The following is a 17,719-nucleotide window of genomic DNA, read 5'->3' as shown; positions in this document are numbered from 1 at the left end:
TTTGTGTGCTGCAGCCAATTGGCTGCTGCACCACTTTTAACAGTGACCTCCTTGATATTTTGTCCAAGGCATTCCCTGGCTGTGTGCTCCATGTAATTTATGTCTCATACCTATCAAGTGTGATGATTGTAATAAAATGTATGGAGTTCTGCATATGTATGTTATGTTGTACATAGCATTGTGGATTTCTGTTACATTATTGGCAAATTGTTATAGGGTGACATTAAGACATGCTGACAGACATTTGAGTTACTGATGCCATACACATCAGCAAACCTATGTTAATGCACAGCCTTTACATCCTGCTGCAAATCTTACCTATTGCAATCTGCTGTTATACTAGCCACTTACTAGGTTACTCAGAGCATGTATAATGTCTGTTTGTTTGGCCCTCTGCCACCCATTGCCTCTGTCTTTGTCCAGCTTTCTGGCATGAACAGATTGCATACTGACAGTCTGTAGGACTACTACCATATGAGTACCTCACATGCAAAAGTTGTAGGTGCAACCAGCTCCGAGCCATCAACACCATTATCCATGGTAATGTACTTAACCCAGTGAGTCACTAGAAGGTGAGGTTTAATTCCACACACTATCAACAACAGACAGATGGACATACACTGTGGGTTCCCTGCTGTGACCCCTGCATTTTGTGTAAAATAGGACATTTGGGCAGGTTCTTTGTGACAGCATTGTGTGGTCTGCAGATATATCCTTACAAACACACTATAACTACAGTTGTATGGGAGCATTGGTTTGTTGGGGGTAGTGGACTCTGGCATTCACAGTGTTGCATCTGTCCTATGACACCGCTGTTTGGCATTCCCCTTACATATTGCAGTGAGTTTTTCAGCCCTATGACCTAATGCATATTATGGGGCACCCAGTATTGGACAGAGTACCTGTTGTATCAAGTAGCTGTTAGTTTTCTCCAAGTAGTCCAGCAACCCACTGTATTCCCTTACATACATGCAGCATATCCATACATATGTTACTATAGTCTAGTACCCCATACATTTGTAGTAAAGGAGAATGACTTACCTTGTGGATGCGGCAGTTGAGAGACATGTGTTTTAAGGCTGAATCTGTCTGATGCACACAGTACACAGCCAATATATGGTAAGGTAGAGGTTGTGCGGTGTGGCTAGCATCCTTTTTACTATATATGCGAGTAGGAGTAAGGTGTCACTCCCTGGGACCCAAGGTTGTCAGTGCATGTACTATGTGTTGGCTCTTTGCCAAGGCCAGGGCATACTGGACATGCCTATGTCTGCCTACAGGGACAGGCTCATTGGATTCCTCCTCTGAGTCCCCCTGTGCTTGTGGCTGTGGGGACCTAGGCTCTGGTGGGGGCTGTGTGTCCCTTCCCTGTGATGGTCCTGCTGCAGCTGTTTCCACAGGATCATATTGTGTAGCATGGCATATACTGTGAATATCTGTGCACATATTGATGGAGAGTACTGCAGGGCACCACCTCATATATCAAGGCACTGGAACCGTGACTTGAACAGGCCAAACACATGCTCTATGATGTTTCTAGTTTTTGTGTGTGCCTCATTATTGCATTTTTTGGTAGGTGTGTGTGCATTTCTGATGGGTGTCATCATCCATGGTTCCAGTGCATAGCCAGCATCCCCCAGTAGATGGCCGTATGAGATGTCGCACCTGGCAAATGTCTGGTACAGCTGTGATGCATGCCAGATATTGGAACTGTGATGGCTGTCAGGGTTGCCAGCACACACACTCATGATAATGCCCTGGACATTGCACATGACCTGGCAGATGATGGAGTGATATCCCTTGCTGTTGACTTCAACTCTACCTTTCTCACCAGGTGGTGCTTTGATGTGTACATGAGTGCAGTCGATGCACCCAGCACCTCAGGGTAGTGTGCTACACAGTGGAAGAAATGCATACTGATAGCCCTCTCCTCAGTGGTGTGGGCTAAATAAATGTGCTCACCTGCATGTGTTTGCATGGCATCCAAAAACTGGTGGATTACCCTGGATGCAGATGCCTGTGAAATCCCTATTATGTTCCCAGTTTGTCTTTGAAAAGTACTTGGAGCTAATATTCCAAGGGGTACACATACCTTTGTTTCCATTCGGATGGGTTCCCCTCTGTTGGCTCGGGGTCTGAGTTGAGGGTGGCAAAGCTCAGTGATTTCTTGTAGTATGTCCCTGTCCACTCTGTAGCACTCTACAATCTCCAGCTCATGTAGCCCCTGGAAAGTTATCCTGGGCCTGAACACCTGAACACTCTTCTCCTTCTCAGTCTAGGCCTGTTGTCAGCAGCAGCATCAGCAGTACCCTCAGCCTGTAGCATATACAGATGTAGCAGAGCAGCAACAGCCCCTAGCTTTCTGTCAGTTAAAATTCCCAAGTGTGTATTCCAATGGTGCAGTGTATGTGGGAAAAATCAGATTGTAGGGTGTATGCATACTTTATAGTGGTATGCTGCAGATGCAGTCTGTGTGATTGACTAACTGTGATGCATTCCACCTGCTGGGTATGTCACTGAGGGGTTTAAATGGGCCAGTTTAAGTAGAACAGGGGCTATCAGTATTTTCTCCATGATTAGCTTTCCCAGGCAATTTCCTTTTTTTTTTTTTTTAAATACCTTCCCTGCTAAGCACTGTGGCACAGTGTGCAAATTTGTGCCGTTAGTATAAACACTGCTTCACACACACACACACACACACACACACACACACACACACACACACACACACACACACACCCTTGAATGGGGATGCTAAGGTAGTGGTGCACCATGTAAGTTCACTCAAACCAGCTAGAACACACACCCCACAGCTAAACAAAGGTTAGCAGCAGTGGACACACTCCTCTGCTTAGCTGAGTGGCACAGGGTGCAAACAGGTGCCACTGAGCTCCAATATACTTAAAAATATTGTGACACACACCCTTTTGTTGTTAGCTACATCTTCTGTGGACACCAACACAGTTCAGGGGCTACACCACTTTTATCTGCGAACACAGCAGCCAATTTTTGCTATTCAGTAACTCCAGCTCATTTGCATACTGATCTGTGCACATAACCTAGCTACTTTCAGTATTCCAGGACCTGTCTCCTTAGCAGCCACTGAAACCTACTATTGTGCAGATTGCTTGCAGAGCTCTATAATGCATTATTCTCACATATGTGTTGTTTTTGGATTTTACAGTTTTTAACTTTTTTTTTTTTGCATAGTGGCATGTTTGCATGCTGCTCCATGGTGTGCAGATATGATATGGCTATTAAAAATTATTTTTTATTATTTTGCATTATGTTTTGGACATAATTTTGTACTTATCTGTCCCTAATATGCAATCCCTGATCTTTTAAAGGAGATTTTAAAGCCCCTGTTCCATTTTTGATATCGTGTACAGGTTAATTTTCTGTGCACACTTTGGACACCAACACGGGTTTTGCATGACTACCTATCTGTTTGCTGCATTGCTACAGCATCTTCAGTTGACCTCATTTGCGTTAATTTCACCTACTCATGAGGTGATTTGAATTCTGTGGACACTTCCGTGTCCGCACACTCATGCATGCTTATTTGCTCTAGTTACTGGATCGCATGGCTGCCAGTTTCCGTGTTGAGGCCATGCCACTATGCCTACACAGAAAATCACTCCTTGTAATCTTTACTGAATTCCCACCTTAATCAAAACAGCATAATATCCACAGCAAAAATATCAACAAAAATACCTAAAGTCCAATATATATTGAAAAAATTGAAGTTTTACAACAAAGGGTTTATACACTATAGTCAATGTTGTGTGATCCTGGAGCTGGTATCAACAAAACTGAAGTTGTACAAAGAAAGGTTTATTCTCTTTCCCTACTGTTGTGTGATCTTAAGAGTTGATATATATAATTATCAGGGAGTGTTTGGGGGAGGGGAATTACCTCCTGTAAAGACATTGGTTTCAAATGTGGTTAGAAGTTGTTGATATTTTGTGTTTAGATATTCTTGAGTTCAGATATTTTTCTGCCAATATTTTTGTTGCTAATATTATGCTGTTTAGATTATTTTAAGTATATCCATATATATATATATATATATATATATATATATATATATATATATATATATATATATATATATATATATATATATCAAATGCAAATAATCAGAAAGATAATGAAAGCGGAATTTCATCAAATTCTCCTTTAGTCACTAAATGTATTACTTTCAATATTTGCAGAATTACATGCTCACCTATTTAGATTACTGCAGGACAAAATTCATCCACAACATCTTACACAAACACCTACTCACACATACTTGTATACATCAGATGACACATCACACCTGATACCAACTCCAGGATCACACAACATTGAGTATAGTGTATAAACCCTTTGTTGTTGAACTTCAGTTTTGTCAATATATTTTGGAATTTAGGTATTCCATGAAACAGAATTGATAAAAAGTGATATTCTTAGTGTGTGTGTGTGTGTGTGTGTGTGTGTGTGTGTGTAAACATATAATATGTGTTTATTTTTTATTGCTGTTTTCGATTTATTGTGCTTTTCGACCACTGTTTGTGCTTATATTGCTGTTATATTACCTGTTTTTCCTGTTTTTCTGTGCTTAAACTGTTGATTGCACTTCTTGGCTAAAGTTTTGCTTAAAAGTTAACAAACAGGCTAATACACTCAAGTGTACTAGCCTTTGATAGCAATTTAGTCGAAAAACAAAGCATTTACTGTATTTTCTGTTGTTTGTTCAAAAAAAACTAAAAAAAAACAAAAAAATACTTCTGCTTTCCTAACTTTCCTTGCTAGTTGTTCCAGAGACCAGATTTGCTGATCCCTGGGCTTTGTATTTGGTTCCTGTGTTCCTCCATTTTCTTGTGTGGCCAGAGGGAAGTTTCTTTACTCACCAGTGAGAGTGGGGAGTACTGAGCTGCCTGTTTGTCCTCAGAGGAGTGGTTAGAGACAGCAACTAGTAATTCATTGGCCATTTTGGGTCATTTCCTGTTTTTTCCAGCCCCCTGCTATAAAGCGCGCGTTAGCGCGCTTTAGCACGATTTAGCGTGGAGTTGCTACAACAGCACACAAGAGCAGCAGCGGTTAATCAAGGTTAAACTATTCGGGCTACCTAAAGTCCACTCTTCAAATTTTCCCTTAAAACAGCCTTCCTTGAGCTGTACTACTGATCTAACCAGCGTATCCTATAACTAAAAAGTTAATCTCTACTTGATTCCCAAGTAGACTATTCTCTATCTGTAAAGCCTAGCACTTGCTCCTACAGTACGTTTTACCTTGATATAGCACTTTTATCATAGATAGTACCCCACCAGCCTAAAACCCCTTTCTCGATCACCCATAACCCCTGGAGTCTTCTTTAAGTTTTTTTGTCTATTCCTTTTAGCATGTCGAGGGATCAGTTGCTAGTGTCCTCTCCTGCTCAGCTGGTGAACCTGGGAATATTGAGGCAATGTTACAATTGCCTCATGTACACAGACAACCCTCTCCTTCTCCCACAAAACACAAATACATGCGAGAGATGCAACTATACAGCCAAACTGGAGGCTGAGCTCTCTCAACATAGGACTGGCAAGACCAGACAGGAGGAGAAGGTAACCACACACACCACATACCCAGTTTCACATAGTACTATCACAACTTCAAATCATACACATAAACACACAAAGACATACTCAGAGGCTCTGATCAAAAATCTACCAAAACAGCAGAGGCCACCAAAGCAGACACCCAAACAACTACCACCTCAGGACACAACACATGAAACACATAAACCACACAGTCAGTGTGCCAAACAGTCACAGCCCTTAAGGCCAAACACAATGCCAGACACACTCGTCATTGGTGACTCCATAGTCAGATACACTGACGTCCCACTCACCAGATTGAGTAAGGAGAGGATCACAGTAAGCTGCCTGTCGGGCGCTAGAATCTGCCACATAACGCAAGCACTCAGGTCTCTCAACAGCAGGTACAAGTACGACTCAGTAATTGTCCACGCTGGTGTAAACGACCTGAGACGTACCTCCTTGGACTACATGAAAAGAGACATTGAGGAGCTCTCTGATCATGTAGCCCAGGCAGGTATGACCCTGACCTTGAGCAGTATCCTACCTTCACCAAGAATTATGCCACAATACAGAGATAAGATGATCAGCTTTGATAATTGGCTTAAACTCTGGTGTCATTCAAAGGGGATCCAATGTCTGTCTGCCTGGGATGACATGCTGGACAAGCCACGCTGCTTCACAAGGGACGGCTTGCACCTGTCACCCCTGGGCTTCCGGATATTGGCAAAGGCTCTTGCCACCCCCATAGTGCCTTTTTAGGCAAGGCTCAAATTCTAAACCTACCACCCTAGAACACAAAAAAGGAAAAAAACTAAGGGTAATGCTGCTCAATGCCAGAAGTCTCAACCTCAAGATGCACGCACTCGAGGCCCTTCTCAGTATGGAGAACATCGATGTCTGTGCTGTGACTGAAACCTGGTTCAAGGCTCCTGAGAGCACCCCAGCACTATCAGGTTTTACCTCATATCATGCGTTCCAGCCCCAAAATCCGGACAACACCAAGAAAGGAGGGGGGGTGTCCATATTCATCAAGGGCACCCACACCTCAAGGTTAGTGGCAATGCACGATGCATCAGAGACCATCCAGGTGCAATTAACCATAGGCAAGACTGCTCTGCAATTTGTAGCATGTTACAGGCCACCCTCTCAAACTCAGGAATCTCACATAGCTTTCCTGAAAACACTGGAGGGGATAAATGTATCTCCAAACACCATCATACTAGGTGACTTCAACTACCCTAATATAGACTGGGATTACTACTCAAGCCCAAAAACTCTAGCCCAAAGGTTCCTGGAGTTCATAAACTCAAATGCCATGGAACAACTAGTCACCATCCCCACAAGAGGTGAAAACATACTTGATCTCATCATCACGAACATGGGATCACAATGTTCAACACCGGAAGTATACCCCTCACTGGTGAGATCAGATCACAAACTAATCTCACTGGAGGTCCTCATCCCACCCCCACCTGAGATAAAAAAGACCACAGTGAAGAACTTCTCAAAAGCCGACTTCACACTTCTAAAGACTAGTGTGGTCTCTTTTAAGGCCCCCGAGCCAGCGGTAAACATTACTCAAGCCGCTGAATCACTTACAAATGCCTTCTACCAGCACCTACAGGACTGCATGGATCAGGCAATCCCAAACAAAATAAAGACTCTCTGTACCAAAGGCAAGCGTCCAGTCTGGTGGACCCCAGCCATAAACAAGCTCTACAACAAAAGGAGGAAGCTCCTACAAGACAGAGCAAAATCCTTAAAAGGTAAGACACCGTTGATCATTATAAGTAAAAAACTAAGAGCTCTCATAAAATCATCCAAGGCAAATTTTGAGAGAAAAATAGCTAAGGACTCAAAAGACAATCATAAGGCCTTCTTTAGCTATGTTAGAAACCTGGGAGGAAACTCCCAGATATGCTCAGAATTAGTTCAAAATGATGTGAAAATTACTGAACCTACAGACATTGCCAACATACTGGCTGACAGGTTCAGTGCAAACTCCCTCCCCAAAAGGAGAGATATCTATACCAGAGGATTGTAGCCCCCCAAACATCTCTAACGCCCAGGTGAGAACTGCTCTCTCCAAGGCGAAAAACACAGCATCCATGGGACCGGATGGTGTCCCCGGCTGTGTGCTCCACGAACTCAATGAGGAATTAAACCCGCAAATAGGACAGCTGTTTAATCTTAGCCTCACCTCAGGATACGTACCCAAGGAGTGGTGCACGGCAACTGTGGTCCCACTTCACAAAGGTGGTGCCTCCACCGACCCTGGAAACTACCGTCCCATCAGCTTGACAAGCCTGATCTGCAAAGCCATGGAGAGGATCATAATGGAACTCATAAATAAAGACATAGGGAACTTGCAGACTCTGGATCCAACCCAGTTTGGCTTTGTCAAAGGCAGATCATGCCTTTTAAACTTGGTTGATTTTTTCGAAACAGTCACCAAAGCCATTGATGAGGGAAAGGCAGTCCATACAGCCTACCTTGACCTGGCAAAGGCTTTTGACACAATACCCCACTCAGGTATCATTGAAAAACTCACCAGCTTAAATGTAAACCCATACATCACAAGATGGGTTGCAAACTGGCTAAGTGACAGAACCCACAGGGTCAGAGTTGCTGGTGCCATGTCAGACTGAAAGCCTGTCACAAGTGGTGTCCCACAGGGCTCAGTCCTGGGCCCACTCTTGTTCAGCATCTACTTTTCTGAAGTACAAGCAAACACAGGAGGGTTATGGCTGACAAAGTTTGCAGATGACTACAAACTGGGCACCATAGTTGAAAACACATCTGACACAGATATCCTTCAGAAGGGTCTCACAGAAACGGATAACTGGTGTCAGAGCCATGGCCTAAAGTTAAACGCCAAGAAATGCATAGTCATACCCTTCGAAAAAAACAAGGTTACCCCTAGCTACCATATAGGTGGCAATCCACTGAGCACAGAAGAAGCTGTCAGGGATCTGGGGACCCAGGTTGACAGTAACCTTTCGTTTGACACTCACGTTGCTAAAGTAGTTAGGAAGACCTTCTACATTGCCCACCTGGTCATGAAGGGATTCACATCTAGATCAAGGGAAGTCATCGTCCCCCTGTACTCATCACTCATCAGACCAATGATTGAGTACAATGCCCCTTTCGGAATGTATCTGACCCGACACCTGCAGCAGCTGGAAAGGCCCCAGAAGTTCCTCACCAAAAGGATAAAGGGTCTCAAAAATATGTCTTATGCTGCCCGACTGAAAGAACTCCAGCTCTATTCAGTCGCTTACCACTTGCTCAGAGGTGACCTGTGCCTGACATACAAGGCCATGTCAAACCCAGATTTGATGAACATGCTTCACCTCAAAAAATCTAGATCCATCAGAACTACAAGGGCGGGAGACTTAAACCTTGACACGGTTATTAATAGGACATGCTGGAGGGACAGATTCATCACCCAGAGACTCCCTATGCTGTGGAACAAAATCCCGGTACATGTGAGGCAGAGCACCTCGCTGGCCTTGTTCAAGAGAAATCTTGACCAATGGATGGGAGATCGCAGATATACCCCTGGGATTACCTCAGTGTCACTGCTTGATTGAGGCACAGCAAAATAATGGGCATAGTTTTCTTCAAACTAAAGGGGTGGCGAAAGCCACAAAACTCTGGGCTAGGCTTATAAATGCCCTTGGGCAGATAGCCTAGTATGAACCTATGAACCTATGAACCTATGCATGGAAGTCATTCACTCCATTAAATCAGCTGCTCATTTAGTCTTAACTCTTTTGCATGAACAGAATATTGCTTGCTGGCAGGTAAGGTGAGTGTGGGTGTGAGAAATGAATGCCAAAACCTAGTGATATTATGTGCATTGCAACATTAGAGGGTGCGAGTGTTTATGCTACTGTAGGTAGGTTAGTGTCAGGGTAGGGGTAAGATCAACACTGGATCTCTGTTTCAGCAGCCAAGGCAATTTGGGTCATATCCTGCCAAAGATATGACCATCCAGTTAGCTTTTCAAAGCTTAAAGGCACCTTCTGCATGCTCTGACTGTTAGGAACATGAGCTGTTAGAATGCCACAAAGCTTCGGAATTTTGTTACCACTGAAGTGCACGCCCACAGGAAGCTTCATGGAGTTGATAGTTGGCTAGCATTCCTTCAGGGCTGGGCAGATAACTCCCCTTTGGGGAAAACTCTTCCACTAAACAATTTTTCTAAAGAAAAAATGTGTTTCTCTGTAAAAACCTATTAACTTTTAACAAGGAAATGTTATTTTTTGCACTGTCTTTATATGTAAAGGGGTGTTTTTTTCAAGTGACAATGCGTGTGAGAAAAAGATGTTTGTCACCTGCAATTGTTTGCTATGGAAAACTACTTTTTTCAGTCTCAGGGAAGGGGTGAATAAAGTTTTACAGCTTGACTGAGTTTAGTGCTTATCTGCCGGGTAGTAAATCTGCCACATGTCAGTCTTTTTCCAGGGAGTTTTCCAGGAGAATAAAACCAGTTAGGTATTTGATTTCTCCCCGTCATTCTCTCTTGAACAGAGAATATTTACTAGGATAACTAAAGGGATTGTTTTTAACATTAATTGAAGCTGGACTGCCTGGGTCCATAGTTAGAGTTTATCCCTCTTCATCATGACACTGGCCTTTACTTGTGACTTTTTGTTCAGACCATCATTAAATCAGTAGGTGATAAAAGATGCACCTCAGAGTATCTAGAATCCTTTGAATTTTACAAGGAGATTCTCTGTATTTTAATGCAATAAACCAATCATTTCAAGGACCAGTTCATATGCTAATTATAATTATTCTTCTGAATAATTTTTAATCAATATTAACAAAATGATTAGGTTACAGATTTAGACAAATTCCTTCTCTATCTGCCAGTTCATCAGGCTCACCTGTTTCTCTTTAGATATACAAGTACCTGAGCTTGTTAATCTGAACCAGTTTCACCTTTTATATTTTCCATAAGCATCATATTATATTTATTCTGCTTCAAGAATACTGAAATTCTGAGGATAAATTTTCCAAACACCATCTATTTCCCCTTCTAGCCGTATCAGTACTAAATTATGTTAGCTGTTTGTTTTAAAGAACACCTGCAGAGTGGGTCTAAAAACACCCCCCATCCCTTTTCCAACTTCACAGATTTCGCAGACACCACAGCTGTAAGTACTTCATCGTAACAACAACAAACTATCTTTAGCACTCTTCCTAGATCTCTAAAAAGTTTTCGATATGGTCAAACATCATCTACTGCTCAATACCCTACAAACCATCGGTTTAGACCAACACACAATACAATGGTTTAACTCCTACCTAAATGGTAGACAGCAGGCTGTCTTATGGATGGGCAAGCTGTCATCCCAACTTCCTCTAACCCTAGGTGTCCCACAAGGGTCCATACTAGGTCCCCTTCTTTTCTCTATCTTTATCAATGATCTGCACACCACCATCCCAGGAGCCACCTGCATCCAATATGCAGATGACTCAATGCTAATATGCTCCGTCTCCTCTCCTACACAACTTCTAACCATCACCCAGGCCACTTTCAGCATGGTAGAAACATTGCTAGCTAATCGCCGTCTGCTTCTAAATCCTAACAAAACCAAGCTACTACTTTTCTCCCCTAACCGTAGAATTTTTCCTCCTTCCTTCAACATCAAATCTACCAATGGCACCATTATCTCCTCTGATGACCAGACAAAGCTTTTAGGAGTAATAATAGACAACAACCTTAAATTTGATAAACATGTCAATCACACTATTAAGTCCGTCAACAAAAATCTTGGCTCCCTGTACAGAGCCAAACCTTTCCTCACCCCACCCCTAGCTAGGGTAGCTATTGCAAGATCACACCTCCTCTCTACCCTTATGTATACCTCCCCTGTACTCACCAACCTATCCAAAACTGATTTCAACAAATTATCAGGATGTTACAATCATATGGCCAGATTTTCTACTGGCATGGCTTTTAGGACCCACCATTGCCAGAGCCTCAAAGCACTGGGATGACTAGAGTATCCTACCCTTCTACAGTTCAACCAGCTTATAGTAGTGCATAAAATACTCCATCAACCTGATAACACCCCTTCCCTCAAAAATATGCTTACCCCTCATAGTGCCCCCAGGCCATTACGCTCGGCTGATAAACTAATGATACTGACCCAAAAATCCAACAACTCTGTAGGCAATGCTATATTTGCCAACTCAACCGGTAAAATCTGGAATCTACTCCCTACTACCATTACCAAGGAAACCTCACTACCCTATTTAAAAGAGAACTCAAAAAATACCTCACATCTCATTGGCTGTGCTCTTGTTCTAAACCTGACTAACAACTTCACTAATACATGTCTTGCTACCCAACCTGCTGTTTAGCCAAGTATCTATGTCTCATAGCATTTGAATGTCTAAGCATTGTGAATTATGAGATCTGATTTTATTCTATGTTCACATTTTCTGATACGTCTTTGCCAATCAGATGTAATGCCTGCACATTGTGTATATTGATATCTGCCTGTATTCTTTGTCTATATTTTTCTAAACATGTCTGCCTGAGTTTATCACTCAGTGATGTATGTACTGTCTCTTTTTTGGTATGTGGAGCTTTTCTCCTTGGGACTCCACTGAAAATGGACATATATCCAGTCGGACTATCCTGGTCAACAAATGTAAAATAAACAATACTAATCATTATAGTTGTAATCCCAGCTCGTATTCACACTGGAATAAGTCATTCATTTGGCCCAGCCTATTTAGCAAATGTAGTTGTGATACTTTCCCTGACTGCATCTCTTTGTTGTCCCTTTCTTCTATTTCAAGATATCTGTGAACAGTATTTAAGGTACTTTTCAGGTTTCTCTGTTTCTGCTTTCCTGTCCTTTGGACTTAGCTGTTCATATCTGCTGGGAGACTTGTCTGTAGCAGTCCAGAAACTCTTACATTCTGTCTGTATATTGCAGTTCTATTCCTGTCATCTCCCCATTGAAGCCTCACAATACATTTTTATTCAAACCTCCTAGTGTTGGTTGAGTCTCTGGCTGGGTTTGTTGCCACAAATGCTGCTAAGCCCTTGATTTGCTTACAGGCATTGTGTTGGGGTCCAGCCACTCACCATCATATCTCAATGCAATATTATACTTCATATATCCTTGGAACTGGAACTGTGTCTTTAAGAGCTCCAATCATTTCCGGGTCTATATTATATAGTCGAACAAGCAAAATGTCAACTTACCTAAAATCGACCCATGTTTGTCAAAGCTGCACATTGAATGGCCAAATCATTGATTTATTTCTAAGGGAAAGAAATTGGAGGCCCAACCACACACACCAGATTAAAACAAACACTATGAAAGTGGAGGAGGCTTCACCCCCCACACCCTCCAAACTAAATATACTAACTCCGAGATCGCACTACAGTCAAGAAAAGGGCAGATTTAAAAGAACAGCCAACCAATTTCTTTCCCTTAGAAAGAATTCAATGATTTCATCATTCGATGATGTGCAGCTTCAACAAATATGGGTCGAATAAAGTTGAGTCGACATTCTACTTCTTCGCGTAAATTATATAGACCCTCATTTTCTGTGTTGATATAGAGCTCAAGGGTATATCTTCATTGAGTGAACAATAAGTTCGTTACAGTCCACTCTTTTATGTTTTTGGCTGTTTGAGATTAGACTTTCTCTGTTTCTTAATGAAATGAAAGCCACTAGGACATCCTGGAATCAAGTGAATTTATGTTACTGTGACACACTCAGTTTAAAGAGTAATGAGATAATAAGTGTAGATCATTGTGTGTGTATTGAACCTAGTCAGGCACTGTAGCTAGATAGCACCTGAACATAAGTTACTTAGCACGTGCAAGATCAGTGCCATTTTGTGTAGTCAGCCAATGTGAAGAATGTAAGCTTGAATGGGGAGCACTTAGGAGTGTGTTAGAAGTAATGAGTCAGTCAGTAAGCATATGAAGTTCGAAGTATATGTACAAATTACAGCTTCTAATATGATTTAAACAAATTCCATGCCTTGGTGTCTCATTTGAATATGCAAGACATGTGACATGGTGTCAGAATGGGATTCGAAGTTGAAGCAGCTCACAAACTATGAGGCACACAGTTAGAAGTGGAGCAATATCCAGGAGAGAACTCCCAAACAGGTCAACGGTTATTTGAATGTACTTAAATTCATTACAAATATTCATTACAAATAATTCTCAGTCACCAAACATGTGGCATAGCATTCAAAGTGTTCAAAATAATTTCCAAGATATTTGAAATGTCTGAAATAGTGACATAATGATTAAAACATTTGAAATAATCTCTTAAGTGTTTAAAATGTTTGAAAAGGATAAAATGTCTTAATATTTTTGCAATATATGACTTTTTTGCAGTAACTAAGAATTTTCAAAGAGTCTGGAGTGTTCCAGATATTTGTAGTGTTGACATGAAGCCTTTTTAGAGAGATTGTTGTGCATTTGAGCAAAATTACAAGTAGCAGGTCTATAATTACATTGAAAAGCAATTTGTTGTTATGGCAGAGGGATTTTGCAGGCCTGAACTGCTGGAGTTTGATAATAATATTGATGAGAATTGACGAGTGTTTGAGCAAGAATATAATATTTTCATACAAGCTGCAGTTTCTAATAAAGATACATGTACAAAAGCATTTACACTTCTCAATTTAGCTGACTCAGAAGCCATTGAGTGAGAATGTTTATTTGTGTATGCACCTGCCATGTATGCAGGGAAGGGGAAGAACTGCCATATTGTGATAGAGGTTGAAACACGGTAAGACCCTGAGTGCTTGAAATGTAAAGTTAGAGAAATGTGTAACATTCAAATGAATATTATAATGCAAAGGCATAAATTTTATGTAAGACATCAAAAGCCTTGTGAAATTATTGCAGCATATATTACCATTTTAAAAAATAAAGTAAAAACGTGAAGATTTGTTGATCTAAGAAATGAGTTGATAGAAGGCCATCTTGTGTGTGGTGTTAATAATGATGCAGTGAGAAAGATTTTGCTTCAAGATAGTTACTTAACGCTGAGCAAAGCCATTGAGGTTTGCCAAATATATGAAATGTTGGAAACACATATGAATATGCTCACGTATGAGAAAAGCATGTTTGCAGCATCTGCTGATGGGAATGTTGATAGTGTACAGCAGAAAATTAAGATGCAAAATAAATATAAAACAAAGGGTGCCATATCCAACCTCATAGCTAACTGTCACAATTGTGGAGGCAGTCATGAACCTAAATTGGAAAAGTGTTTAGCTTTTGGTCAGCAATGTCACAAATGTAAAAAGTGGAATCATTTCAAAAGGCTTTGCAAGTCTAAAGTATTGCAGACTTAATATTAAAAGAGACTATCTGAAGAAGCAATTAAATCAGATAGAGATTGTAGCAAACTTTGAGTGCTATGACCAAACTTTCTTTATTGATGGTGTCTCTGTGATCGATTTAATGCAGTTGACTATCAGTTGTCAGCAAAGACAAAAATATTTTGTACTGTACAAATTAATGGGAAACCTGTAGATCTTAAAGTACACACTGGAACTAAGTGCAACTTTATGTCAGCACAAATGTTTGCTAGAGTAAAAGCTTATGAAAAACGTGATTCAGCAAAGTGTGCAAAACTAGTTGCTTTTGGTGGTGACGATATTCAAACTGCTGGAGCTGTACTCTTTTCATGCCATTCTGCTGGAAACAGTTATGGCTTGCAGTTTTATGTAGTCAAAAGACATGTGGAGTTACTGTTAGGCCTCAAAGATAGTCTGAGAATGGGACTAATTTCATTTAATAAAGAAGTCCGATAGTTTAACACTGAGTATTTTAATGAATATGCTAATATTTTCAAAGATGAGTTTGGTAAACTTCCATTCACATATTTCATGAACCATGAAGTGTCAGGTTGTCAGACCAGCATAGAAGATTTTAGTAGCAATGCAGAGTACAGTAAAAGCAAAACTAAACAAAATGGTGCATTTAAGACTGACTGAATGGGTATCCTCCATGACCGTAGCTCATAGGAAAAGGTCAGATGATATTTGAATATGTATTGATCCAAGACATTTAAACAAAGCACTTAAGCATCCTCATCATCTGATGTGTACAGCAACAAAGGTAGCCACTCTCATGCTAAATTTCACTGTTTTTTCAGTCTTAGATGCGAAAAGCTCCTTTTGGCAAATTTTGTTGGATCATAAATCTTCATTGTTAACTACATTCGGTACACCATTTGGTAGCTACAGATTATTGAGAATGTCATTTGGAATCAGTTCTGCCAGTGAAGTTTTTCAACGTGCCATGGAACAAATTTTGTCTGGTTATCCATGTGCTATTATAGTAGACGACATTATTGTTGGAGGCAATGGTGAAGGTAAACATGATAGAAATCTTAGGAAAGTTCTAGACCTTGCACGTGAAGTAAATGTTAAACTGGATCCTCAGAAATGCAAATTCAAGTTGAAAGAAGTTACTTATGTGGGACATTTGTTTACCACTTCTAGCTTACAATGAGGTCCGACCAAGCAAACAGCAACTATATAAATGCCAGTTCCAGAGAATGTCACATCTTTACAATGTTATGTAGGTATGGTCAACTATTTAGGAAAGTTCATCCCAGACTTGAGTGAGATTTCTGCATCATTACATGAGTTGAGATGCAAAAATGTACACTGGTCCTGGTTGGAACAACACCAAACAGCATAATCTGAAGCAGAAAATAGCTAGTCCACTCACATTGAAATATTATGTTGATCCCAAACCTGTAACTCTTTCTTGTGATGCTTCAAAGTATGGCCTTGGTGCAGCATGTCTTCAGAAAGGCATACCAGTAACCTATGCATCAAGAACTTTAACCCAAACAGAGATGCATTATGAACAAATAAAGAACTTTTGGCATTAGCGTTCGCATGTTCAAAGTTCAATAATTATACTTATGGCAGACCTATTTAAATTGAGACTAATTGCCAACCACTAGTGCCAGTTTTGAAAAAGCCAATGCATACAGCTCCAGCTTGATTGCAATGCATGATGTTAAAATTGCAAATATATCATTTCAATATTGTTTACAAAAAGGGAAAACACTTGTACCTTGCTGATGCTTTGTCATGCACACCCAGACAAATGTAAGAGCAGAATGAAAATGAAACAACAGACTATGAAGTCATGGAAGTGAGAAATGATGAACTAAGAAATCACACAGCTTCAGACCCAGTTCTCCAGAAGCAAAAAAACGTTATCAGTGAAGGATGGCCAACACGACAAGCCAATTTACCACTTGACATTCAACAATATTTTCCTTACAGAGATGAGCTTATCATGATAGAAGATGGAATCATCATGAAAGGTCAAAAAGTGGTAATTCCTAAAGCCTTACAACAGGAATATTTATGTAGTAATTATTTATTTATTTGACATTTGTTTACCGAGGTGCTCTGACTGGGTCTAGAAAACCCATTTTCAGCAGAGGCCCAGGGAGAAAAGCTCCGTATACAGTACAATACAAATACAGTATAATCCGATACAATAAAGATTACATTAGAAATAATATACAAAATTAAGTTGAAAGAACAAACTATGTTACAAGATGTTGCAATATATTACTACACATCTAGACAATTCTATAGAGTTAAAACAATGCAGACAATAATAGTCACGCTCACCATATATGATGTAGATAGTGTCCAAAAAAGTAGTACGTAGGTAGTGCAATGTGTGACATTGACTGTTATAGTACATGCAAAATAGAATGTTAGTTTCAGTTAGGAAACTAGCAGCCAGAAAGTTAGTGATGCAGATAGATAGTGAGAGAGAGTTAAGAAGAATAGAAGCAATACAGCCTGAGCAGTAGCTTAAGGGTATGGTATAGAAACAGAGAAGGAGTTGGAAGAGCCTTAGGATCTTGCAAACTGTGAGTGATTGAAATGTGACAGAAGAGGACGATGAGGCTAGTGTGTAAGAAGAGGAAGACCTGAGCATTAGCCAGGCTTTATGCAGGAGCAGAGCCATGTATTTTTGAGATGATTTTTTTAAAGAGGCATTGAAATGGGTTAGGCCAGGCATAGACCTGGTACCTAGAGGTAATGAATTCCACAGTATAAAGACAGAGTATGAATACAGGGTGACTTGGTTTTCTTGTGG

The sequence above is a fragment of the Protopterus annectens genome, chromosome 1.part1 (genome assembly GCF_019279795.1).
Source record: "Protopterus annectens isolate FY-2018-M chromosome 1.part1, PAN1.0, whole genome shotgun sequence".
NCBI lineage: Eukaryota > Metazoa > Chordata > Ceratodontiformes > Protopteridae > Protopterus > Protopterus annectens.
This window is presented reverse-complemented; position numbering follows the sequence as displayed.